The sequence below is a fragment of the Ochotona princeps genome, chromosome 6 (genome assembly GCF_030435755.1).
Source record: "Ochotona princeps isolate mOchPri1 chromosome 6, mOchPri1.hap1, whole genome shotgun sequence".
Taxonomy (NCBI): Eukaryota; Metazoa; Chordata; class Mammalia; order Lagomorpha; family Ochotonidae; genus Ochotona; species Ochotona princeps.
The window spans coordinates 57,657,351-57,684,087 of record NC_080837.1 but is presented as its reverse complement, the minus strand read 5'-3'; positions in this window follow the sequence as shown (position 1 = coordinate 57,684,087).

Genomic DNA, 26,737 nt, shown 5'->3' with positions numbered 1-26,737 from the left:
GCATGAGCAAACACACTCAACTCCTCTTGTAGGAAGTATCGAAAAGCTACATGGCAGAGGGCAGCAGGGAAGAAGGATGATGGTCCCATCGAGTGACACTATAAAGTAGGGACAGTGATATTTCCTCGAGCATGCTTGCTGAAGTGGATTCTATAGCTATGGCACATAGTCATTGATCACCAAATATTAAAACCTTCTTTGTCCTTCCCTGATCATCAGGAGAAGGACATAAAGAATCAGTGCTTAAGTATTTGTGTCTAGGTTACACCAAAATCTAGCTTTAATTAGGAGAGTGGTTGAGTTTTCACAAATGTTGAGAACTGAGGACATGGGTAAGTGGCGAGGCTGCCCTAAGCTGACAGCCCTGCTGTGAGTACAGCAGGTGTTTATGCTGAGATCTGCATCATGGATGCCAGGCTCATCCATGTCTCCAAATTCAGTGGCTAGTGCCCAGTCCTCAGCTGGATTTTTAATGGGGGTGTTGCCAGCTGCAATGGACCCATAACCATGATCCATGAGCGGTTTTCAGTAGGGGTCATGAAATGAGATCATCTTGCAGGTGGGCCACTGTCACCATCAATCCACCAGTCATAGCTTTTCATAAAGAGGAAAATGGAGTTCTACTGGTTACAAGCACATGTGATAGTATTTCTAGTCTGGGACTTGATACATCACCTTTAACCTCAAAAAGATGCCCAACCATTATAGTGACACAGAGTGCTCTTGTTGGAGCCATGATTACTCCCCTGGGAACACAGACATCTAGCAAATCCTGGTCTATTCCAAAAAAAAATGACAGTATCTCCTGCCAGCTGGATCCAACACTCCATGAGATTCTCTCACTTCAGAAGTGTATGGCTTTCCCCAAGCACTTACCTCCTATAGATCATTCCAGTTTGTACAATAGGCAAATATATTAACACATGGGATGTCCAATACTGGAAAGTTGGTGCAGATTCATTATCAATCGGAACTGCAGGCTTGGAAAGCTTTCGGCAAAAAGAAAGAATTTTAGGAAATTTCATCGTGGTTGGTGTATTCATAAAAGTGTTGTGGAAAACAGCAGCACATGTATTTTGTTGTTTACATCTTTAGCCCATGTACCAGCAATCTCAACCTTAGAGGCACCCAGACAACCTGGAGTAACTGGGATTTCTGTCTTGCGATCTCTTGTGACAGCATACAGAGCTTCCACTACTGATCATCAGGTTATTTCCTTTTCTTTGTAAGCAATTTCTAATGTATTTAATTTATGTGAGAGGCAGAGAAAAAGACCTAGATCTTCTACCTGCTGGTTCAGTCCCCAAGTGGCCACAATGACTGGGGCTGGGACAGGCTGAAGCTAGGAGCTGGGAACTCAATCCAAGTCTCCCACAAGGGTGGCAGAAAACCAACAACTTAATCTATCGCCTGCTACCCCGCAGAGTGTGTACGAGCAGGAAGCTGGAATGGGGAGCAGAGCTAGGCCTCAGACTCAGGCACTCTGATATGGGATGCAGGGTTCCCAAGTGGCATCTCAAATATTCCACCAGATGCCTGCCCCATCAAGTTATTTCTGACAGATAAACACACACAGAGGCACACAGAATCTTGTGTTCAGAGCAATGGAGTACAAGTTCAGATGGTAGTATAATAAGGCTAACAACTTAACTCCCCAGGAAAAGTTTGCTACACTCAGACCCCAAATAGCCACAATGGCAGGAGCTGAGCTGATGTGAAGCCAGGAGCCTCCTTCAGGTCTCCCATGCAGGAGCAGGGTTCCAAGATCCCTGGCAATCCTCTACTGATTTCCTAGGCCATAAGCAGGGGTCTGAATGGGAAGTGGAGCAGCCAGGACACAAACTGGTGCCCATATGGGATCCCAGTGCCTGCAAGGGGGAGGATGCACCAATTGAGCAATCATGCCAAAGCCTTTTAGAATGTTCTTTTTTAAATGTGGGGTTAGCATAAAATACATCCACAATTTAGAAGGTCTAGGGAAATATTTCAAGATATGCATAGCATAAATTAGTCATACCAAACAATCATTCCTTTAATTTTCCTTATCACACTTTTTTAATCTACTAATTTGTGGGACACCAAAATCCACTCTCTTCACCCAACTGCATTTTAGTGCACATTATTAGAGTCCCCCACTCTTCTCAGCTTCACTAATATAGATGAGTTTTGGTTATTTGTATGTATTTGAGACTTCCATATGTGAGAGAAAACCGCAAACTTTGTCCTTTTGTCTGGCTTACTTCCTTGAATGTATGCTTTCCATTTCCATCCATTTTGCTGCAAATGCTAGAATTTTAATCTTATGGCCAAGTAGTACTCCACTGAACATATGTGCTGTGTTTTCTTTGTCCATCCATCCATGATGGACAGGTGGGCTGATTTCATATGCTAGCTGTCATGAGTAAGTGCTGCAGTAACTGGGAGTACAGGCAGCTTTTCCCATTCTGCCTCCATTTCCTTTAGATTTGTACCCAGGATAGGAATACCTGGGTTGCATGATAGACTATTTTTAATCTTTTCAGGAGCTTCCATTCTGCTCTCTCTGGATATAGTACCTTACATTCCTGCCAGACGTGCGCTACGGTTCTCTCTTCTCCACAACTTTGCCAGCATTTGCTATTTCTTTGACTTTTGACAAAAGCTTTCAAAGTGGAGTGAGAGGGCATCTGAGCAGGAATCTGGATCTGAGACAGAGCAGCCAGGGCTCCAGCCACACTGATATAAAACGGTGGTGTCACAGGCAGCAGCTTAACTCTCTGTGCTGGAACTCCCACAGCCCTAATCACACGCTGTCAGCCTGTTTAATCAGTGTGCACTTATACGACTTATTTTTTAAAAGGGCTTGTTTGTTTACTTATTTATTTATTTACTTACTGACTTACTTATTTAAAGGTTTATTTTTATTGGCAAGTCAGATATACAGAGAGGAGGAAAGACAGAGAGGAAGATCCTCCATCTGATGATTCACTCCCCAAGTGGCCGCAACAATTGAAACTGCGCTCATCTGAAGCTAGGAGCCTCTTCCTGGTCCCCCCTGCAGGTGCAGGGTCCCAAGGTCCTTGGCCATCCTCGACTGCTTTCCAGACCATAAGCAGGGAGCAGGATGGAAAGCAGGATCACTGGGACTAGAACTGGAGCCTACATGGGGCACACTTAAGGCAAGGATTCCAGCCACTAGGCTACCATGCCAGGCCTGGTTTATTTATTTATTTTTTTAAAGTCAGAGTTACACAGAGAAGGAGAGACAGAGAGAAAGATCTTCTATTGGTTCACTCCCCAAGGTAGCCTGAGCTTCTTCTAGGCCTCCTACACGGGTGCAGGGTCCCAAGGCTTTGGGCCATCGTCGACTGCTTTCCCAGGCCACAAGCAAGAAGCTGGATGGGAAATGGAGCAGCCAGAACATGAACAGGCCCTGATATGGTATCCTGGTGCATGCAAGGCAATGATTTAGCCACTAGGCTACCACATCGGGCCCTCATGGTTTACTACTTAATTAAAGAGTTTACAATAAATTTTCTGCTTATTTTGACATTCAGTTTGTCTCAGAGTTATCCAGTGGACATCCTTTGAATCTGGCTTTTGTACTCTTCATTCTTCAACTAGTTCCCAGCTTTCTAGCATAATAAAATATCCAGGTACATGAACTTTCCTCGATTCAGTAATAAAATCCATCATTACAACAGCATCCCTTTACCACTGCTTGTTGCGTGGATTCAAATTACTTATCTGGGTCACTTGATTTCATCCTAAATAATTTGCTTTTTATAACATGGGTCTGCTAGCAATAAATTCATGGCTTTTATTTATGTTGGAAAGTCTGTATTGCCTTAATTTTGGACAAAGAATTTAGGATTCTTGAATGCATATTATGAAAAGTCTATGCATGCATTTCAAAATTTTTCATACCAAAAAATTATGGTTAAATTCTATTTTTTTTCTACAAACTTTGTTTTGAGAGAGAAAGCGCACACTCCCATTGGCTGGCCCATTCTCCATGTACCCATGGAGATAGCGGGAGATAGGGGGCGGCTGGCAAAGCCAGGGGTCAGAATTCAATCCAGCTCTCTGTGGGTGGCAGATACCTAGTCACTGAAGTCCTCCTCGCTGTCTCCCAGGGTCCACATGAGCAGGAAGGAGAAATCCAAAGCTGGGGCCACAGAGCACACCCAGGTATGTCAACGTGGGACACAAGCACCCTCACCATTAGGCAAATGCTCACCATCATGAGTGTTTCAAAGTTCCCTTGTGTTATCCCCTTGCCTTCTGGCTTGCACTGGTTCCACTAAGAAGCCAGCTGATAATCTTAGTGAGATTCCCTTAGAACTGACTCATTCCTGTTCTCTTGCTTCTTTCAAAAGACTTCCTCCTTGGGTGTGATTTTTGACGTTTCTTCGCCAATGGCTCAGTTTCGGGGTCTGCTTGCATCTGTCCTAGTGGAAGCTTGTTGAGAAGACCCCAGGATGTTCAGCTTATTCTTTTGCAAAAACTGGTGAGGGAGAATTTTCAGCGATTTTTTTCTTGGGATTTTTTTTCTTCTTTTTTTTTCCCTCTTCTCTTTCTGATACTCCCATTACTGACATGTTGGTGCCTCAAATAATGATTCATATTTCTTTGGAACTCTGTTCATGTTTTCACATTCTTTTTTCTTTCTGTTTTTTTTTTATTTGCATTATCTCTATCGATTTCTGTCCAGATTCACTAGGTCTTTTCTCTGCCAATTTAAATCTACCCTGGAACCCTCTTCTGAACTTTTAAGTTTCAGTTGTTATACTTCTTAACTCTAGAATTTCCATTGACTCTTTCTTTTTAACAAACTCTCTTTATTGTCACTTGTTGTGACATTGTCAGAATTACAGCTTCCGTCATGCTTCCCTTTAGTTCTGTGGGCATAATTATAACAGCTACCTTGAAATCATGTTTGTGTTAAAGCTGACATCTGATCACCTTCACAGGTCATTCCTGGTGCTTGCTTCCTCCACACTGTCTTGTATCCTAGGTTATATTTTCCTATTTCCTTGCAGGTATCATCATCATTTTTTATATTGAAAACTGTACATTTTAGATAACCTGGTAGAGCAGCTGTGGGTAGCAGTGCCTCCCCTTCTGACTTGCTCCTGCTTGTTATTTGCTTCTTTGCTTAGTGACAGGCTCGTTTCCCGTCCTGGTAAACTGCTAGTGTTGCGCTTGGCGTTGGCTTTGCCCGTAGGAACTTTCCCCATGACCGACCCCAGTTGTTAAATTTCACTAACTGCTTGTTGAATGCTCAAGCAGTGTTCTGAGGTCATGAGTTTCTCCATAGACAAGTCCAATCAAAGAGAGCCTACTTGGGAGGAGGTGTTTCTGAAGTCAAAGTTTTGATGTTTGCTCTGAACCCAAGAGGCTTCCTCCCCATGTCTCAGTCCCCTGCCTCTCCAGCAAATGAACCGGAAGTCTTGGTGGGTCTCCATTAAATTCACAAATCTCTCCACTGCCTTACTGAACCTCTACCTTCTTGAAATCACCTTAGACTTAGGTTTTTCCATACTTCCTGGTATGTGAAGTCATCTCCTTTGAGAAGAGAAACTGGAAACTGATTTATTGGTTCCAATCCACTCAAAGCCTCCAGCAAAATCTCCAAGCTGTGATGCTGGAGCTGCGGGGCAGGGATGCTGACAAACTGACAAATGCTGTCAAGTGCCTGATGTGTCCTCAGCTTTCTTCTCCTAACCTGCAACCACTCAGGAGCTGGAGGAATGGTGTTCTCAGGCCCAAGGCAGAGCTGCGATCTGTAGATAATGGATGGGCGGAAGGAGAGAGTTCCCACTTCTGAATCGCACTTGCCTGGGACAAGCCCAAGACCTACTCCTCTCAGGAAGAAGGCTCTGAGCTGGACTTGGTGGAGAGAGAGGGACCTGTGCCCTTAGCTTTGGCAGAGACCATGCCTTCCGGAATCAGCGGAGGAGAGAGGGAAACAAAGTCTCCATTCGCATATCACAGCCTTTCACTTTTCTTACTGGATTTTCGTAGGAACATTTCCAGGGGCTTGGCATGATAGTTGTTTTGTCCCGCTTTTTAACATGTGGACCAGTTTCACTGCAGAATGGATCAGCAGAATTCCTTATGCTGTCTTGCCAGAAGTTGACCTCACTAAAATTTTAAATTATTAATCCACCTTGAGGGGTTTGGTCATTAGTTCATATCCACACCAGAACTCCCACAGACCAGAGCTCTTTTAAAAGACCCATAGTGGCAACTTTTCCCAGCACTTTGGCACTTTCTGTTCTCCCTGAGACTCCTTCTCCTCGGATACCCATGTGACTCACTTTTTGTCCTCCTTCCCGATGTTGAAGTTTCTCTCAAACTCCTATGTTAACAACATCGCCCTTCCAAGCTTGCACCCCTCTTTGCCTTCCTTTTGCCTCATTTCTGTGCCCTACAATATTCATCACCATCTATGATGTGACATATTTGCTGATTTGTCTTTCTCAGTCCAATAAAATACAAGCTCTATTTAGTCAGTGACATTTGAAAAATATCATTCATTCAGTGGTGAATACTTAGCCATAAATCCTGCACTTAATGGGCACTAAAAATGCATTTATATTCTTAGTATCTTATAAGTGTTCATTGATCTAATGCTGATATATTACTACTAATAGCAATAATTAGTACTAATGCTCCCTACTCTCCAGGCATGGAAGTGAAGGTACAGAGAAGCTAAGTATAATCAGGCCATGCCAGAGGTAGGATTTGAACCCAGTTCACTTGACTAATGGCCACTTGACTTCCATTCATTCCCATTCTCCTCACTTCTAGAAGCTGATTTCTTTTCCAGATAATTAACTCAGCTATTTCCAGCTTGTAAGTTAAAAGACATTGGTTGTTACTAGTTAAGGTTATCAAGATTCCAGAATATTCACATTTTAGCAATGCAATCTTGTGACCACAATGTGGCATATGAGGTTAAGCTGCTGCCTGTAACACTGGCATCTCATTTGGGTGCCAGTTTGTATTCTGGCTGCTCTACTTGTGATCCAGTTCCATTCCAATACACCTGGGAAAGCAGTTGAAGATGGCCCAAGTGCTTGGCCCCTGCCACAGATGTGGGTTGCCTGGAAGAAGCTTTGAGATCCCAGCCTTCTCAGCTTTGGCCTGGCCCAGCCCCTGCAACTGTGGCCATTTGGCAAATGAACCAGTGGATAGTAAATCTCTCTCTCTCTTCTCTCTCTCTCTCTCTCTCTCTCTCTCTCTCTCTCTCTCTCTCTCTCTCCCTTTCAAATATTAAAAAAAGATTTATTGATAATTATTGAAAAGGCAGGTTTATAGAGAAAAGGAGATACAGAGAGAAAGATCTGTCCATTGGTTCACTCCCCCAAGTGGCCACAATGGCCAGAGCTGAGCTGATCCAAAACCAGGAGCTTCCTCTGGACCTCCCCTGTGGGTGCAGGGACCCAAAGCTCTGGGTCATCCTCCACTGCTTTCCCAGGCCACTGGCAGGGAGCTGAATGAGAAGTGGAGCTGTTGGGACATGAACTGGGGTCCATATGGGATACCAGCGGTTGTAAGTTGAGGATTTAGTCACTAGGCTATGACAGCAGGCCCAGATTAATCTTTAAAAAGCATAAGAAAAAAGATGACACAATAAAAAAGTAAACTCCTTAAAATATCAGGTGAGTCTTTTATGAAAAATCTTATTTGAGACAGGAGGTAGAAATAGATTTTTAGGAAAAGAGATTTGTTGCTTCTTAACTAAGCAATGATCTAATAACCCTGTTTATGGGTGTCCAACAATATGCACCAAATTAAGTGAAATATAATAGCTGTATAATGTGCTCTGAGTGAGTACCCTTGGTTTTTAGGGTTTGTGTTAATGTAGCTGGGTATTGTATCAACCAATCTCAATGGATATGATCCTGAAAAATATCCCTGTGGCTCTGAACTGGAGCAGAAACCTCACAACATTGTATCAAACTTGGCATTCACAGGCTCCTATAATGAATAATGGAATTCATCAGTCAAAGAACTAAATATACAAAAGCATTACTTACTAAAACAACATTTAGGCTATTTCATTGGTTGTCATGTGAATTCTCTGTAAATATTTCTCTTTGGGGGCAAGCATTACGGCACAGCTGGTTGAGCTGCTGCTTGGAATGCCTGCATCCCATTTGAGGGTGGGGTTCAAGTGCTGAATACCATGCTCCAAATCCAGCTTCCTGCCAGTGTACCTGAGAGTACAGCAGTGATGCTCCAGTCCCTGAATACTTGCTATACCTGTCATGTGGGAGAGCTGGAAGGAGTTTCTGTCTACTGACTTTGGTCTGGTCCAACCTGGACTCTGTACCCATTTGGGGATTCAGCCAACATATGAAAGATTTCTCTCTCTCTCTGTCACTCTTCCTTTCAAGTAAGTTAATAAGTCTTTAAAAAGTATTTCTCTTTAGTTCTTATCTAAGAGTTGAGGAAGGAAGAATCCACTTCTTTCACTATATATAAACTCTGGAAATTTTTCTGAGGGTAGGCAATTAAGAAACAATGTTTATCAGCCAGGGCTGTGTATGAAAATGACAGAATGCCAACTCTAATTGGTCCATGTAATGGACAAAAAGGGGATACAGTTGGCTGATGCAGGCATGACACAAAGAATTGTCATTTGGTATAACTGGTATCTGTTGCATCCATGCACCCAGTTGTTTTTCACATAAATTCTCTTTCTGAATCTTACTGGTCTCTCTCTTGTTTTGCTTCTGTCTTGCACATTCATAGTGTCCCTTCCACTCAAGCATTTTCTGCATGGCTGTCAGCAGCCCTAAGATTGCATCCTCAAAAACAGACAAAAGGAACTTCACTCAACATGTCTCATCATAAAACATGCCAGAGAAGTCTTCCTTGGACCCTGCTTGTGTATTTTGACCATCCCTGGGCCAATCAGTACACCTACAGTGGCAGATTTTATAAGATATATCCTAGTCTTCCCACTCTGGGGTTTGCTATTGTTATTTGCTGCTTTATTTTGACTAGATGGATTATTCTAGTGAATTTTTATCTTCCCACTCCCTCTTATGTCAGATGATGTAGCTTCTTGGGGAAACTCCTACAGTTCCTCTTTGCATAACCACATTCTGCTGATAACTCCATTGATGTTTACGGATGGAGAAGTAGTTCCCCCCAAACCAGGCAGATAGGTAGCCCAGACAGACTGCTGCAGGAAGGCAAGTGTCAGACAACACTCTCATGTTGAGCCTGTTACTTGAAATAGGGGGAGAGACTGTGTTAAATTGTGTATTGCACTACTAGGCTGGGACATAGAGGTTTAACAAAATATTCCCCAGAGGACTGTAGCAGTTCTCTGTGAGGGTTAGATGCAGGGATAATAAGCAGCTAAATCTGCCCACTTGTTTAATGATTAAGTTTTATGAAAGATCCTAAAAATGCTCATGAAAATACACATTAAGAAAGAATGATGGGGCTCGGCAGCGTGGCCTAGTGGCTAAGGTCCTCGCCTTGATCCCATATGGCCACTGGTTCTAATCCCGGCAGCTCCACTTCCTCTCTGTCTCTCCTCCTCTCAGTATATCTGACTTTGTAATAAAAATAAAATAAATCTTTTAAAAAAAGAACTTTAATAAAGGTTAACAAGTGTCTATTAATTTAAAAAAAAGAATGATATATGGATTTAAAGAATTCTCACACCATCGTGTATCTCCTAATTCTGCTTGTCCATCTACTTTTTAAACTCTCCTCCTAATAGGTGGGAAGGGTATTTCCTACATCATTTCTTATCCTTAATTTTCTACTAAAGTATAAAAATACTTCCTGTTTTAATTATCAATTGAAAACATAGACATTAAAACTTTGGGTCCCTGGGACTAACCTGGGGAAGAATGAGGAAAACTTGGGCCAATCATTGTGTGAAGCGTGTAAGAACACATTGCCAAAATACATCAAAGCCACAGGGAAGGCCAGTTGACACTACAGGACTTACATTGGAAGCAGTCTAAAATCGGTGACTTTTTCATTCTTTTAAGAAATATTTGAAATGCAGAGTTACAGAGAAAGGGATAAAACAGAGAGACAGATCTTGCATCCACTGCTTCACTCCCCAGATGGCCACAATGGCCAGGGATGGCCAAGCTGAAGCCAGTAGCCTTGTTTGTTTTAAAAGATAACTACAAAATTATATCCTGTTACTTGAAATATACAAATGTATCTGAAGTATATAAATGGAAAAATAATCAACATATTTACCATAGTATCAACAGTGTTTTCTAACCCCACGTTGTAGAAATACAGACTTTTTATTCATTGTTTCTGGATTTTGCAGGATAAATATTCATTTATAAAAGAAAAAAATAATAAAAAATCACCTATAATCAAGGCTTTAGGTCTGCACTAAGACCACTTGAAATTTTTTTTGAAGATTTATTCATTTAACTTGAAAGAGTTACAGAAAGAGAGAGGGAGAGACAGAGAAAATTCTTTTATCCTCTGGTTCACTCCTCCAATGGTCACAATGGCCAGAGTTGAGCTGATCTGAAGCCAGGAACCAGGAGCTTCTTTTAGGTATCCCACATGGGTGCAGGGGCTCACGGACTTGGGCCATCCTCCACTGCCTTCCCAAGCCATGAGCAAGGAGATGATTTGTAAGTGGAACTGGTGCACATGTGAGATGCTGGTTCTACAAGTATAAGGGCAAACTGCCTTTGCTTCACTAACTGTGAACTTGATCAAAAACAAAAACAACAAACAAGTAAACAAACCAGGGATGGATCCCAGGGTAGAGTGCACGTAAGGAGTTCCCATTCATCTTATATTACTGGTATTTTATAAAACAATCACTAAAATCATCCATTTTGGTCTCATGTGCTATGATCCAATATGGCTACAATAGATAGGATAAATTGTCACTTTCTTTTTTAATGTATATATAGATAGGTAGATAGATATTTTATTTTTCCCATGACTTGGATTTATAGGTACATGGATCCCCTCTTCCATCCTCTCATTCGGCCCCTCCCCCTTATTATACAATAGGATAGTCCTTCAACAATAGGCCAAGTCCATCATTCTGCTATTTAAGTGTATCATGACATATTAGGTATACACAATGGTAGAGAGTCTAATATCCTATTGTCGAGATACATTGAATAGTTTTGTTAGGAGTCTACCTTTTATTTGGGAGTAGAGATGCATACTGTAACAAATCTTCACTTCTCAGTATGTTAGTTTCCATTATATAGTCTATGAGATTATATGTATGTACATGTTTATCTATATATTTAACTGGTATTTTGAATAAGGGTTGCCTTATATCAGAGAGAGCATATATTGGTCCTTTTGGGATTGCCTTACTTCTCTGAGTATAATGGTCTCCAGTTGGGACCATTTTGTTGCAAATGGTAGAATTTCATTCTTTTTCATGTCTGAACAATATGCCATGTTGTAGATGTGCTACAGTTTCCTTACCCATTCACCTTGCAATAGGCATCTGCGTTGTTTCCATGTCTTAGCTTTTGCAGATTATGTCACTATAAATTTTAGGATTTCAGGTCATTTTCTCATATGCAGATTTCATTTTCTTAGCTATATTCCCAGGTGTGGGATAGCTGGATCATACATTAGATCCATTTTCAGTTGTCTGAGAATTCTGCTTATTGACTTTCCTAATGGCTACGCTAACCTACATCCCCAACATCAGTAGAATAGATTACCTTTCTCCCCACCTCTACACCAGCAGATGTTTTTAGATTTCAAAAGGCAGGCCATTCTCACTGGAATTAGGTGGAACATCAATGCAATGTTTATTTGTACTTCCCCAGTAGTTAGGGAGTCTATTAACCATCTGAACTTGTTCTTTTGAAAAATGTCTCTTCATTTCCTTAGCCCATTTCTTCACAGGATTGCTGGTTTTGCTGTTGTTGAGTTTCTGAAGTTCTTTGTAAATCCTCAATATTAGTCCCCTACACAATGGATAGGGGACTACATAACCAATCAACTGTCACTTTCAAAGAAGAATGAAGGAATGCAGGCCAACTGTCACTATTTATAGTAAAATCCTTTTTTGCTCAGCCCACTGTTCAGTTGCATTTCATCGCAAGCATATTTCCTAAATTAAATCTGATTTTGAGTAAGACAGGGAGTGCTCAACTTCAGGAGTACTTTGGCACTTGCTATCACTTCAGTTGTTGGATTTGCCCACGTAGGTTCAAGGAAAGCACCGTGAATGGAACAAATCCTTATCCAAGGCTGGGGTATTTTGCTCACCTTGTTTGCTGCCTTACCATCTGCCCTTCACTTCTGGAGGACTTTCAATAAAGCAGGAGCCTAAGTAAATGCAGATACCCCACTGCTATCTATTTAACTTTCATTAAGTGAGTTGGTGCAGTGCTCAGGCGCCTTCTGAAAACCAGCCCATCATCTAAGAGTATTTACATAAGACTCTGCATTCTATTCCAACCTCTGCAACACTAGCATTAACTACTGACATCTGCCAAGTCTGACTGGTAAGTGCTTTACAGTATCAATTCATCCCAAGCAAAAAGCATTTCTGAGTGCTGCAGTGCTCTTGTTAATGCCAATAAGAAGTATCAAGGCTCATATGACACCTAGCAGAAATTAGTACCCACATTCAAAGCAAAGTCTTTGTTATTTTCCAGAGTATTATGTGGACTTTATTGAGATGACTGCATCTGACACCTGCTGTAATATAAAATGCAGCTATAATTAGCCAACTGATGCTCACTGCAGTTTAGGTCGAATCCCTTCTGTGGGAATTATGCTTTAAAATATTCAGAACTCCAAGTGGCTCTCATTACATTTAATTTTAACTTAGAATTAGGTGGTCTAGAAAAAAAATTTAGGATTGTAATAGCCCCCTGCTGAATGCCACACAGCAATGTGAAAACCCATAGGGTTTTTTTCCCCCCTCTCTGAAAAAAAAAAAAAAATGAGAACAGCAGACTACACTACAGCCTTCAATTGAAGTCTGGCTTTGCTTAATTGTACTTTTTGCACTCATCAGTCTCTCCTCTTCAGAGCAGGCTACAAAAATTGCCTGAATAGCCAAAGAAAAGTTTCCCACAGTCACTGGCCACAGAAAACCACTATTGTCCTTCCTCACAGTTTGATGGACAACATTTCTATAAATGGGTAGCCAGGCTGTCAATGGTACCCTTGCTGAAAAGGCAAAAGAAGAGAACGGATTCTGCCAATATCTGACAAAGCATGTTAACACATAATCAGGCATTCACGAGTCAGGCAGCTGCCCCTGGGACCTTCACCACACAGGTGCCTTGAAGCTATTTCCTAGTCACAGATAAAGGAAGCAAGCAGGAGATACCTGGGAAAGGAGCTGTCTATTATGGCTTTTGCCAAATGTCCATCTTCTGAGCTGTGTGTGTAAAAGGAGAAAGGAAAAACCATAGCTGTCGTTGCTACAGAGGAACTAGAAAACAGCAAGCCACAAAACCTATAAGTTGAGCAATGAAGAGTTTTTTCTCCTTTCCTGTTTATTTTTGGGTAGCATGATTTTTCTGTTTGCAGTGCCTAGCAGTACTAGAGCCTAACCGCAAACATTTTTTCCTCAGAGGTTGATCAAGTTCATTTCTCCACACACTGAGTAAACATCTTCCTGGTCCAACTGAGTCACGTGTGTTTATTTTGTGCCTGCCAGCCATTTTTATATACATACACGCATCCACACACTCCATTTAAGATCCGTGATCAGTTATGCCAAGTGGCAGGATGCATTTTGTCCATCAGAGTGGAAACTGCACTCTATCCAAGAATCCATGACAGTAAACAGGGAAATGACTGCCACTTTTTATATCTTTGTAAGCATTCATTCAAACAATATCATTTCCACATTGTGCACTTTTAAGCATTCAGGGGCAGTGCTGGTCCTTCATGCACTATTAAGTTAATTGCTCTTTTAGTAGATATATTTCTATATGGATCCTGGTTTATGACTGTCATTAAAATAGTTTCAAATTAAAATTTAATGTTCAATATGAATTTCAGTTTGGTTTCTTTATTCTCATTTTGCTTATTACCAGATCTCCTATACATGGGATTCAAATTACAGAACAAAAGTAGGGAAGAACCAGACGTGTCATTTGGGGAAAAGGTGAAATTCTCGGAGACACCCAATTGGCTAAAATATAGTCCTTGGGTTAAAGAGAGATAACTCAACCACTGTAACTTTCAATCCAAAAGGCAAGGTACTGTAAGACCACTTGGGAATCACAAAATCAGAGGTGAGCTAAGCCAATGCCATGAGTTGAAGTGACTGCTTTTTCAATGAACCTTTTAAGTTGGCAGTATTTATCTCATATAGCTCTTTCATCTGCAGAATATGGGTATAAGACTCACCACAGTTTTTGAGAGTCAGCCCTGTTGAAAGTTGTCCATCATGAAGGGGAAGAAAGAACATCTGTTCAGTGCAGCAAAGCCAGTCAAGGATCATGGACATTTTAGACAGCACTGCCCTTGGACTTCAACTTTACTTCCTTCTTTATTTATGTAATAAAATAATAATATCAAGTCTAGTTGATAAATGGGTAACAACCTCCTGATTTTGTAATTCTCACAGATTAGAAAAGACATTAGGAACCTTTTTGCAGTTCAATTCAAGAATACTTAGTAATGACCCATATATGATTGTTACCATCACTGCTGGTGTGCCTGTTAGGTGCAGATGCTTTATAAATGTTTTACCATTCAGTCCTTATAGCAACTCTCTGAGGTAGGTACAATTACATCCCCATTTTACAGGTTGGGAACCCAGCTGTGGAATGAGAATGATTTAACCTTCTTTAAATCGGTACCAATTGCTGAGCTTGGCTTTGAACCCAGGTCTCTCTTCCTCTGTTTGCAAAGGCAATGCTTTTCCTGTGAAACCAGGATTCATATTTTAGTCAATAGAGCACAGGCATTTGTTAGTCACTATTTGCAGAAAAGAATATGCTCTTTTGTTAGGTAGAATGGTACAACTTGTATTTCATTTGATGATATGCTGGTATGATTACAATAAAAGTGAAGAAAATCACTTGTGTACAGGTAGAATATTCGAAATGTTTCATGTGGTTGAATTAGGGTTTGTTTTTTCTTTCTTAACTTCTTTGAGGGAAATAATTTGTGTCAGTGGCCAAGTTTACCCTTGAAGTTTTTCATTCAGAAGCTGCTTTAACCAGAGGCAGGATCTGGCTCTTCGGTCAGACTTAAGTTTTTTAACATCTAAAATGAATGCTGTCTTCAGCTTTGTCAAGATTTGTGTGTGTGTGTGTGTGTGTGTGTGTGTGTGAGAGAGAGAGAGAGAGAGAGAGAGAGAGAGAGAGAGAGAGAACATAACCTCCTAGGAATTTCTTTAGATGTATCCCATAAAAGTCCTACTACTTCAAACACTCTTTTATTCTACCTTTGCCTGAATCCAGAATTTTCCCACTGTGGCCTGTCAAATGTAATCTTACCTAAAAATCTAAAATTTAATCCTCACACTCATGGAAAACTAGATCTGCACTGATGGGCCAGTTCAACTCCAATCCTATTCTTCGCTTCAACTCATCAAATCTCATCTCTGCTTCTTCCTTGCTCACTCTCATTTCTAGGCTCTTTTTTTTTTTTTTTTTTTTTTTTTTTTGAGATATCTTAGGAGGTTTATTCCAGCGGGGCAGGAACAGGGTGGAGGTGGTGAAGATCAGGAAAGAAGGAAGGAGAGCAAAGAAGAGCAGGCAAAGGAGAGAGAAGAGAGAGAGCCGCACCTGGGGGGGGGGTTTGTCTGCCAGGTGTAGGGAACGGGGATTGGGAGGGATTGAGGGCAGAGGGTTGGCGCCTGCAGGTGAATGTCTAGGCTCTTTCTAAAGAACATTTTTTGTAACCAAAAAATATCCTCTTTCCTCCTTTTTTAAAATCTAAAACTAATATTTCATATACACTGGATGGTATATCTTTTCTAAGAAAAATGTATGAATTCAGCACCTCTCTTTCACTTAATTTCATGTGTTCTATTGCTTCATTGTCGGCCTTTCTCAATCTTTAGATTGTTCCTGTGGGCTAGACTCACCCTTCAACTGTTTCATGGCGTCTAGACATGTCCTACACAAACTATAGCCTTCTAGGGTGGCAAAAGAAAGACTATGAATACATAAATGAACGAATAGTTCCAAGGTTAATCCTGATACTCCATATAATATTCTCTCACATTTAGTCCCTGAAAAGAGAATATCATCTATTGATATCTATTTCTACAACTGAAAAATGAAGGACTCCACATTCAAATCTGAATTGAACAAAGAAAGTTTTCAAAATGTCATTGCTATCCTTTTCTGATTGACTGTAGAAATCATTGCTGCACTACATCATTTCTGGCATTTCTCCTTCTAGGCTCCTGAAGGGACTACCCTCAGGACTCCATTTGAAATCAGCACGGTCATGGGATTTGCTTGAGTGAGTTAAAATCATCAGAAGTGACAAGTCGCCCTTCTAGGAAGAAGCTTTGTAAATCTGTGTGATATTGGCCATTTCACCTTTCCCTTGTTGTAGTAATTATGGAACAATAAAGATGGAGCTTGTTAGCCAGGACCCTTAAATGAAGAAAGTGCAGAATAAGTCCTGAGTCAGGTGGGTGGGTGGGTTGTGTGGGTTGTGTGGGTGGACGCAACAGGAAGACGAAACAAACTTGTCTTGGTTGAAGCCATTGGGGTTTATCACTGCAGCATTCCCTATCCTATCCTGAGGGATGGAACAATTTGCTAAGATCAAGATGGGATTTGATGTGCCGAGACATTAAAGACCATAAGATAGAAGGGCTAAATTAAAGCGTCTTCAAATATGATCTGAAAATATGATAGATTGGCATCTCACTTCTTGAGCTGGTGGGTGAAGGATCAAGCTTCAAACATCCACTGGCTGAGTTGTTTACAATTTCTCTTCTTCTTTTTCATGATCACAGACTCAACCAAAATCATAACCACCAATACGTAGAACTTAGGTATCTGACATACACACACACACACACATACATACATGTGTATATGCTGTAACATGTTGTTTGAATCCTCAAGGATGCAGCTGCAAACTTATGTATGATTCGTTTTATTTTACTGTTGATGATTTCTGGGAGTCAAGATAAGAAGTCAGATATTGGAGTGGAAATTTGGTGTAGCAGTTATGATGCCACCTGGAGTTCTAGCGTCGAATACTAGATTTGTTCTTGATTTCAGCATCTTGCTAATGCACACCCTGGGAATCAACAAGTGATTATATCAAGTGTTTGGGTCCCTGTAGTCTTCTAGGAAACCTGGATTGAGTATTCTCAGCTCTTGGTTTTGGCTTTGCCCAGACCTGTCTTTTCTGAAGTAACAAATCGAAGATTTCTCTCTATCTCTTCCCATGTTTATCTGTTTCTCTCTACCTTTCAAACATGAACATGTAGAAAGATAAATCATAGATCTGGCTTTACTAATCTATTTTGGAGTTGCTTTTACCTATTTAACAATACAAATATAGATTATTTTTGTGTTTGTTTTCTAAAAGGAACCATATATCTAAAGTTTCAAATATAAAACATAAGAACCGACTGAATATGCTTCTTTTGTTTTTACTTTTATTTCTTTTTAAATATTAATATGCTGACAGATGCATGCCCTTGTGACTATATTCTTCATTACATATGAGTACTATATGGTGATGAATAATGAAAATGATTAGAAAGCATAATGAAGGAATGATACAAGTTTTTTTAATTTCTCATTCTTAAGGACTCATTGCAATATTTCCTGCTCCATATTAAATTTGAGAGCTTTTGAGAAGTATTCTTAGAATTCCAATCTTTTGGAAAGAATAATGATACAATTAGAGTTTTTCAAATCATGATGATTACTTTATGATAATGATCGTACGTGGCTGAGACATTGCATTTATATTGCACTTAGATACAGTATTTCATTTTAGCAAATTCCAAGACCCTTTCATGATTTTTTTATTGTACCTGATTTTTACAAGCTGTTTATCCAATAGCTTATTCATTTTCAGTTGAGATGGGAAAGTTATTTAAAAGGGTATAGTGTTACCAGAACTAGCTGAAAAATATGACAAAATGACTATCAGAACTGCTTGAACCGCCAATAGGAGATGCTCATTCGTTGTCTTCAGTAATCTATCTTGCAGTTGGTTAAGAAATCAGTCTTTTCTCAGATCGCCTGTAATCCCCCTGAAGCTTCATTGGCAAAACTCAATCTTTGGTAATACCTGTGATAACAAGGCTTTGATTTTCTCTCTCAGTAACAGGTAGAGCTAAGGCAGTATCACTATCACCTTTTCTAACAATTTTTTGCTAGCCAAAGACTGAGGCTAGCCAAACTTCTGACAACTTTCATTTTAGTAATATGAATAGGAATGACATTTACTTTTGTCTGTCATAGAAACATTAAATTGGAAAAATATCACTTTAGCCATTGTTTCTTCAGTCATCCTCATTTAAGGTATTTAATTTATCAATGCTCATTCAGCTACTATTTATTAAACCTTGACTTTGGCTGGGAAAAAAACACCCACATCATTGCATGGAAGTAACAGGCAGGTTAGGGTGTGTGTTATAGGAGAAGCACAGACAATATTGGCTCTCTCAAGGGAACAGCCATTTAATCGGGCCAGAGAAAACTTGGTGGAAAAGTTGAGTCTCAAACTGAGCCTCTAAAATTGAGTAAGATTCCAGTTGATATAAATGAAAATAATGACACAGAATAATAGTAAAAGAAAAAAACATAGGTGATGAGAAACTGAATGTATTACAATAATTTCAAACCACTTACACAAAATGGATGTATTGAAATAAGGTGTTTAGAGTCAGCAGAATATAGTAGGGTTTTATTGATGGTGTTGTTGGGTTGTATGTGACTATGGATTTCTAGGGATAATAAAGATGTTCTCCTCTAAAGAAGAGGAACTCAGGTTCACAGAGGAAGCAGAAGGGAATATATTGAATTGCTTCGGCTTTGAAGTAATAATTTTTAAACCCCCTTCTTTGAGAGAAAACTACGTTATTAAGAAGGAGCTCCTAGGGAAGTCATTATATCTGTTGTGTTCTACCCTATTTTTCCCCTCCTTGTCCAATAGCATCTCAACTTATAGACGTAGAATGAAAGAGATAGATATTCAGGTATGGTGCTGAGTATGCTGGATGCAAAGATCAACTGGCTTCATCAATTTGGCATCCTATTCCTGGCACAGTGCCTGGCACATGGGTGACGTTCAAAAGAAGTTTGCTGCTTTAAGATAAAGATAAGGGAAACTGAGAAAGCACAGACTAGTTACCTGTGAGTTTCTCAGTGAAGTAAGACGGTTATTATCTGGTGAGAATGGAAAGGGTAAGTAGTGAATTAGATGTGTGAGCAGAAAGAGATTTGAAGCACCTGCTAAGGGAAGTGTGCTGGGGAATAAATGGAAGATCGATACCAGGATTGTCAAGCAGCAGTGAGAACCCAGTTGGAGTAGGATAGATTGATTTTATAGTAGTCCAGGGGTACACACGGTGTGTGATTTTCTCCAAGAATAGTATTCTAGCAAAATTCTCTATGATATGAGGAAAAGATCAAGGGAAACCTAGGGATACGGTGATGGTGACTGAAGGTGAACTGGCTTGGAGGAAAGATAGGGGGTTAACAAATGCCAAGCAGAGCTCCACAATGCGTTAAAGGGAATTCCCTTTCCACCAAGTCACTTGATATTATATTATATTTTCCTCGTTTTACTAACCTATACATACATGAATTACTATTTTCTGAACTGTTCCATTCTTATATTCAGACATGGTTTCTGAACTAGTTGAATCACTAGTTAACCTGTTTTAGAACTCTTTTATTTATATTAAGATGCCCACCAAATGTCCTCCTTAATCTTTCCAAAAACTACGCAAAGATTACATGCATGGTGCTACAAAATTAATAAGGAAATAATCAGTATTTTTCATTGCGAGATTTTGGAAATTCCTGTGTTTCCATTTTGGAATAATTGGGAGGTTTTGCAGAAACACTGAATCAACACAAATTTTAAAAGTCACCACTGATTTAGTTGCTTCATTTTCACTGTCACTGCTATCATCCAGTCAGAAGACATATACTCCACTTGCCTGTATATATTTTTTTATTTTATTTTAGTTATTTTTTTCAAAGATTTATTCAGTTTATTACTAAGTCAGATATACACAGAGGAGGAGAGACAGAGAGGAAGATCTTCCGTCCGATGATTCACTCCCCAAGTGAGCCGCAACGGCCGGTGCACGCCGATCCGAAGCCGGGAACCTGGAACCTCTTCCGGGTCTCCCACACGGATGCAGGGTCCCAAAGCTTTGGGCCATCCTCCACTGCTTTCCCAGGCCACAAGCAGGGAGCTGGATGGGAAGTGGAGCTGCCGGGATTAGAACCGGCGCCCATATGGGATCCTGGGGCTTTCAAGGTGAGGACTTAAGCCGCTAGGCCACGCCGCCAGGCCCGCCTGTATATTTTAAATGACTGTAAGAAACTATGGTAAAATGGCAATAGCTTATTTTTGAAAATGTGATTGACTGCATTTTGGTTCTAAAAGTAATACAGAATTTATATACTTTATTTTAACCCATATTTGAACACCTGGATTTTCCTCTGTGTAGCTGGGTTCCTGGTTTTTTGATGGAAAGAAGCTTTTTGATTTAGTATTCTCAATCCCTGCCTTTGGCAAGTCAGCTTGGTGCTGAGTGTTGGCTATTAAATAGCCAGCAGGAAAATACCCTTCCAGAAGAGAACTCAAAAGTTCCTCAGAAACATTGTGTCTTTTCCTTTGCAACATGAAAATTCCTAGGATAGAGGTAGACAAGTCACCCTGGGGTGACTTGAATCTGTGTGAGTCAAGATGGATGTTTATCTGACTTTGCCATCAGCCTTCTTTGCTTCCCAGAGAAAAAGATACATGCAACTGACATCACAAAGAAAGGAATCTGGAACCCCTAAGATGGTTTTAACGCTAACAAGTAACCTTGTCTTTGGCAGTGCATTGAAAAGGTCAGGCGCTAAACAAATCATCTTCACTCTAACAACTGTCTTAATAATAGCAGATGTTGTAAAACACCAGGGAACTTTTGGAACTACTCACATTAAAAAAAATTTAGAAAATTGCATTCAAATTAAAGGCAATTTACATATGAAATAACTTGCAGTTACTGTGCTGCTTAATACACGTACATTTGTTCACATGAATTTTGTTATTTTTTTGCCCACCATTTCACCCACTCACTTACTTTTAGAGAAACTATAAAACTGTTTTTTAAACCTTGACCATTTTTGGTCTTTTTTTTTTTTTAAGTCAATCAGGAAGTTTTTTTTTAAGTCAATCAGGAGGTCAAACCAACTTTAAGGATTTTATTTTCATCACTGCTATAGTTCAAAATAGTTACAGAGAAGATAATAAAGTTTATTATCTCAACAAGATTTTCCAGTGTCTTAGATTCATTTAATTGATAAAAAATATATTAGATAAAAGTAACAGAAAATTGACTCTCCACATGAAAATTCAAAAGATAGCTATGTAATCCTTGAGTCATTTAAAGTAACAATAATTTATCTTACTATTTTAGTTTAGTTTATAGCATGCTTTCATAAACTCTATCCCAAATATTTGAATTTGTGATTTTGTTAATATTTATTTCTTTATTTGAAGGGTAGAATCACAGAAAATAAGGAAGAGGACCCAGTGCGGTAGCCTAGAGGCTAAAGTCTTCACCTTGCATGCGCCAGGATCCCATATGGACACAGGTTCTAATTCCAGTGGCCCCACTTCCCATCCAGCTCCCTGCTTGTGGCCTGGGAAAGCAGTCGAGGAGGGCCTAAAGCCTTGGGACCCTGCACCTGCGTGGGAGACCTGGAAGAAGCTCCTGGCTCCTGGCTTCGGATTGGTGCAGCTCTGGCTGTTGTGGCCACTTTGGGGAGTGAATCAGCTGATGGAAGATTCTCCTCTCTGTATATCTGACTTTCCAATTGAAAAAATAAAAAGAAAACGAAAGAGGAAGAGACAAAGATGTCTTCCATCCTCTGGTTCACTCTCCAGGTGACTGCAATGGACAGTAGTTGGCCAGACTGAGCAGGAACCAGGCAGGAGCTTCATCCAAGTCTCCCGTGTGTGACAGGTACTTAAACACTGGGCCATCTTGCACTCTTTTTCTCTTTTTCCCAGGCTGTTAACAGGGAGATGGATCAGAATGGAGCAACAAGTCTGCACAGGGGATGCCATGATCACAGGCTGTGGTTTTTCCTGCTGTGCCACAATGCCCGCCCCCTGAAGTTGTAATTGATGCAGCTAGTACTAGCCAACTGCTTTTTCTTTTGTTGCATTTCCTTGCTTATTCAAGCAATTTGTAGTTGTGGAAAATTAAAATGTGGGGATATATATAAAAAGGATCATTCTAAACCAAACACTTTAAATATTTTGGTAAATTTTCTTTCATTTTATCTATGCACTATTCCTGTATTCGAGGTAACCATTTACATTCAGTTCATTATTTGTTTTTTCCTCAAGTAACTGGGATCCTGCATCTAGACTGAGTTTCTTGCTTCTGACCTTGGCTAAGCATTTGGGGAGTTCTCTGTCTCTCTAATAAGTAATTAAAGTTTTTAAGAAATTTGGAGGGCCCAGCAGCGTGGCCTAGCGGCTAAAGTCCTTGCCTTGAAAGCCCCGTGATCCCATTTTGGGCGCTGCTTCTAATCCCGGCAGCTCCACTTCCCATCCAGCTCCCTGCTTCTGGCCTGGGAAAGCAGTGGAGGATGGCCCAATGCATTGGGACCCTGCACCCGCGTGGGAGACCCGGAAGAGGTTCCAGGTTCCCAGCTTCGGATCAGTGCACACCGGCCCGTTGCGGCTCACTTGGGGAGTGAATCATCGGACGGAAGATCTTCCTCTCTGTCTCTCCTCCTCTGTGTATATCTGGCTGTAATAAAATGAATAAATCTTTAAAAAAAAAAAAAGAAATTTGGATAAATTTTTCTTTCCATTGCCTTTAAATGTTAAAGACCTAATGCCTCAGATCACCGCTTGCATTCTTCTTTTCATTATGTTTTTTTTTTTAATTGAAAAGTCAGATTTATAGAGAGGAGGAGAGACAAATATCTTCCATCTACTGATTCACTCCCTAAGTGGCCACAATGGCTGGAGCTGAGCTGATCCAAAGCCAGGAGCCAGGAGCTTCTTCCAGGTCTCCCACACAGGTGCAGGGTCCCAAGACTTTGGACCATCCTCCTCGACTGCTTTCCCAGGCCACAAGCAGGGAGCTAGATGGGAAGTGGGGCCACTGGAATTAGAACCTGTGTCCATATGGGATCCTGACACATGCAAGGTGAAGACGTTAGCCACTAGGTTACTACACCAGGCCCCATTATGTTTTCTTGAAATCATCAGGCACATATCTTGGCATTAAAAATTATTTAGGTAATCAATATTTATAGATATCTATTAATAGCTAAATATATTTAATATAAAATAAGTTTTAAATATATATTTAGGTTATATAAATATTTATCATTTCCTTTTCAAACTAACGCTACTTTTCACACTTTTCCGTTTTGGGGGGACGTCAATCTTCTGCTTCATTGGGGGATATATTCAAACATAGCACTCAGACTATAATAAGCACTATGATTGTGTTATTTTAAAATGGAGATGACAAAGTAAATTCTACCATTCTACCAAAGTAGGCTCAAAGCAGCAAAAGCAGAAAGCAGCAGCAATAGTTGAAAAGAACAGGAGTCACAGGACTGTGACCTCGAAGGAAAGCAAATAAAGCCCAGAGCTGCCTTTGCACACGAGTGCTGCCTGCAGAGCTTCTAGTCTGCAGCTGCGAAGGAAGAAAGCAAGCAAAAACCGGCAGGGTCATCGATTAAGGATACCCTGGCCCAAGTGTGAGGAGGCAATGAAGCTGGACTTTGTGCAACAGTGTACCAAAGAAAGACCAGTGCTAAAGTCTGGGTGTCTACAGAGGGGGCCCCTCAAGTTTTTGGCTGAGTATCGATGGGAGTATTGATGACAGTATTGGTGGGAGAAGGAACTACCCAAGGCTGAAATATGAAAGACCAATTTTCAGAGCTGACACAGTCATAGTGATTGTCTATGTTCCCAACAGCAGAGAAAAGAGGTCTCCTAATACGCAGGGCATCGATTAGAATATTTTGATGGATACCGTCTTAGTTGTTCTTCCAGCTTTTCATGACTATAATGGACTGCCTGAGACAAGTTAGTTATGAAGTTAAAAGAGTGCACAGTACTTGTTGTGTTTTTGTTGTTGTTTTGTTTTGTTTTGTTTTGTTTTTGTTTTGACTTTACAGTGGCTCACAGCTGAAAGGATTGGCCGTGGAACTCAGCTGAGACTTTGGACTTGGACTTGAGAGCAATGCTGCAATAGTAAGACCTTGAGATTCTTACAGGTGGAAAGAATGCTTTTTGCAACACAAGATGGTAATGAGGCTCTGGAGATGGAAGATGAAAATGGCATTTTTCCAAGCAGACAAGAAACCGAGGGCATACAGGAACGTGTGAGGGTCAGAAATAATAAAGTTCTGAAGAAGTAAAACTAGTTGGAGGAGCATTAAGCACCAGACAGAAGATGGAGTTAGAAACAGGCGAAAGCCGGATCTTGACAAGAGTTGTAAATGCTATGTAAAGAGCTTGATAACAAGTACCCCCCAACACACACCATTATTTTCTTTTCAGCATTAGAAAAAAGTGTACATTAAACAAAGAGTGGAACGTTCACAAAAATCTTCAGACAAATATCTGGACACAGGAGTATTTAATAGAGTGGTATCTTTTAAGAACCTCGTGAGGGACATTTTTGTTGAGAGGTGGGGAGCTTTGATTTGACTTATAATTTCTATCCTCCTGATGGATTTTTTTTAAAGATTTATTTATTTTTATTGGAAAGTCAGATTTACAGAGAGAAGGAGAGACAGAGAGAAAGCTCTTCCATCAGCTGACTCATTCCCCAAATGGTTGCAACAGCTAGAGCTGAGCCGATCTGAAGCCAGGAGCCAGGAGCCAGGAGCTTCCTCTTCTGGGCCCAAGGCTTTGGACCATCCTCAACTGCTTTCCCAGGCCACAAGCAGGGAGCTGGATGGGTAGTGAAGCAGCCAGGATACCAACTGGCACCCATATGAGATCCTGGTGTGTGCAAGGCAAGGACTTGATGGATTTTTGGCACAGACCTGCAGGACAGTATTTTTCACTCTGTTGCTAATGACAACAGCAGCACTTTGAATGATTTCTGCCAGGCAGCAGATTTTTCTGTCTCATAAACTATAATTAGTTTTCTATAAGGAGCAAATTATTTCCTTTATTGGCTTTGTAAATTTCATAGCCTTTATTACACTTTGGTTGTACATTAATATCTATGAATTTCTACTGGAGTTAGCCCACAGGAAGCCACATCTTTTCAGCTTACAGACTCTCCTAGTTAAAATGGAATTTGGGGGCAGGCATTTATTTGCTGTTGCTGTTAAGATAACGCATGGGATGCCTGCCTTACTTGGGAAGGGATTGAGTTCGAGGTCCAGCTCTGCCCTGATTAGCTTCCCACTAATGTGCACCCTAGGGGAGTTAGTTCAATAACTAACCACATGGGACAGTCAGATTGAATCCCCAGGCCCCAGTTTTGGCTTGTTCAGCCTGCACAATTGTAGACATTTAGGGAGTAAGCCAGTGGATAAGTGATATCTGTCTACTTGTCCCTTTCCGTCTCTAGCTTTCAAATAAGTTAATTTTAAACCAATTAATTAGAATATGCTCTTCTCTTTTTAAAAGATAGCTTTATTTATTTGAGAGGAAGAGATGGATAGATAGAGATAAAGAGAGAGAGAGAGAGAGATTCCCACCTGTTCACTTTCCAAAAGGCTGCAAGGACCAGGCATGGGTCAGATCAACTCCAGGAGTTTGACACTTCATCTGGGTTCCCCATGTGGGTGGCAGTAGCCTAAACACTCCACTGCTTTCCCAGGTGCAGTAGCAGGCAACTAGATCAGCCACTACTCAAACCAGTGCTCACATGGGATACCAGCATCACAGGCTTAAGTTGCTGTGTATTGCTGCCCCTAAAATAAAATTCTGTGTTACAAAAGATGAAAATAAAAGTAATAGGTATCAGGAAGAAGTAAGAAAGTCCCTAGGAAGAAGAAATAATACATGAGTAAACAAATTCTAAATATTCTCTATAAAATACTAGGATACAAGTGCAAATCTGAATAGCAATTCACAGAATTTATATAGAGAGAATTGATATACAAATCAAATAGCCCTTAGTTAATTCTTCTTGTTTTGTTTTTTAAAGATTTAGTTATTATTTTTATTGGAAAGGCAGATTTACAGAGAAAAGGAGAAACAGAGAGAAAGCTCTTACGTCTGCTGGTTCACTCTCCAAGTGGCTGCAATGGCCAGAGCTGAGCTGATCCAAAGCCAGGAGCCAGGAGCTTCCTCTGGGTCTCCCATGCAGACGCAGGGTCCCAAGGCTTTGGGTTATCCTCCACTGCTTCCCCCGGCCACAGGTAGGGAGCTGGATGGGAAATGGAGCTGCCGGGACATGAACTGGCACGCATATGGGAGCATGGCACCAAGGACTTTAGCCACTAGGCTACTACCACACTGGATCCTGCCCTTAATGAATTCCATATCAGGGGTTCAGGGGAACAAGCAGAGTCGAAAATTCTCAGATCAGTGGTGGCCAAGAGAGGACCCAACAGCCGTATCTTACTCA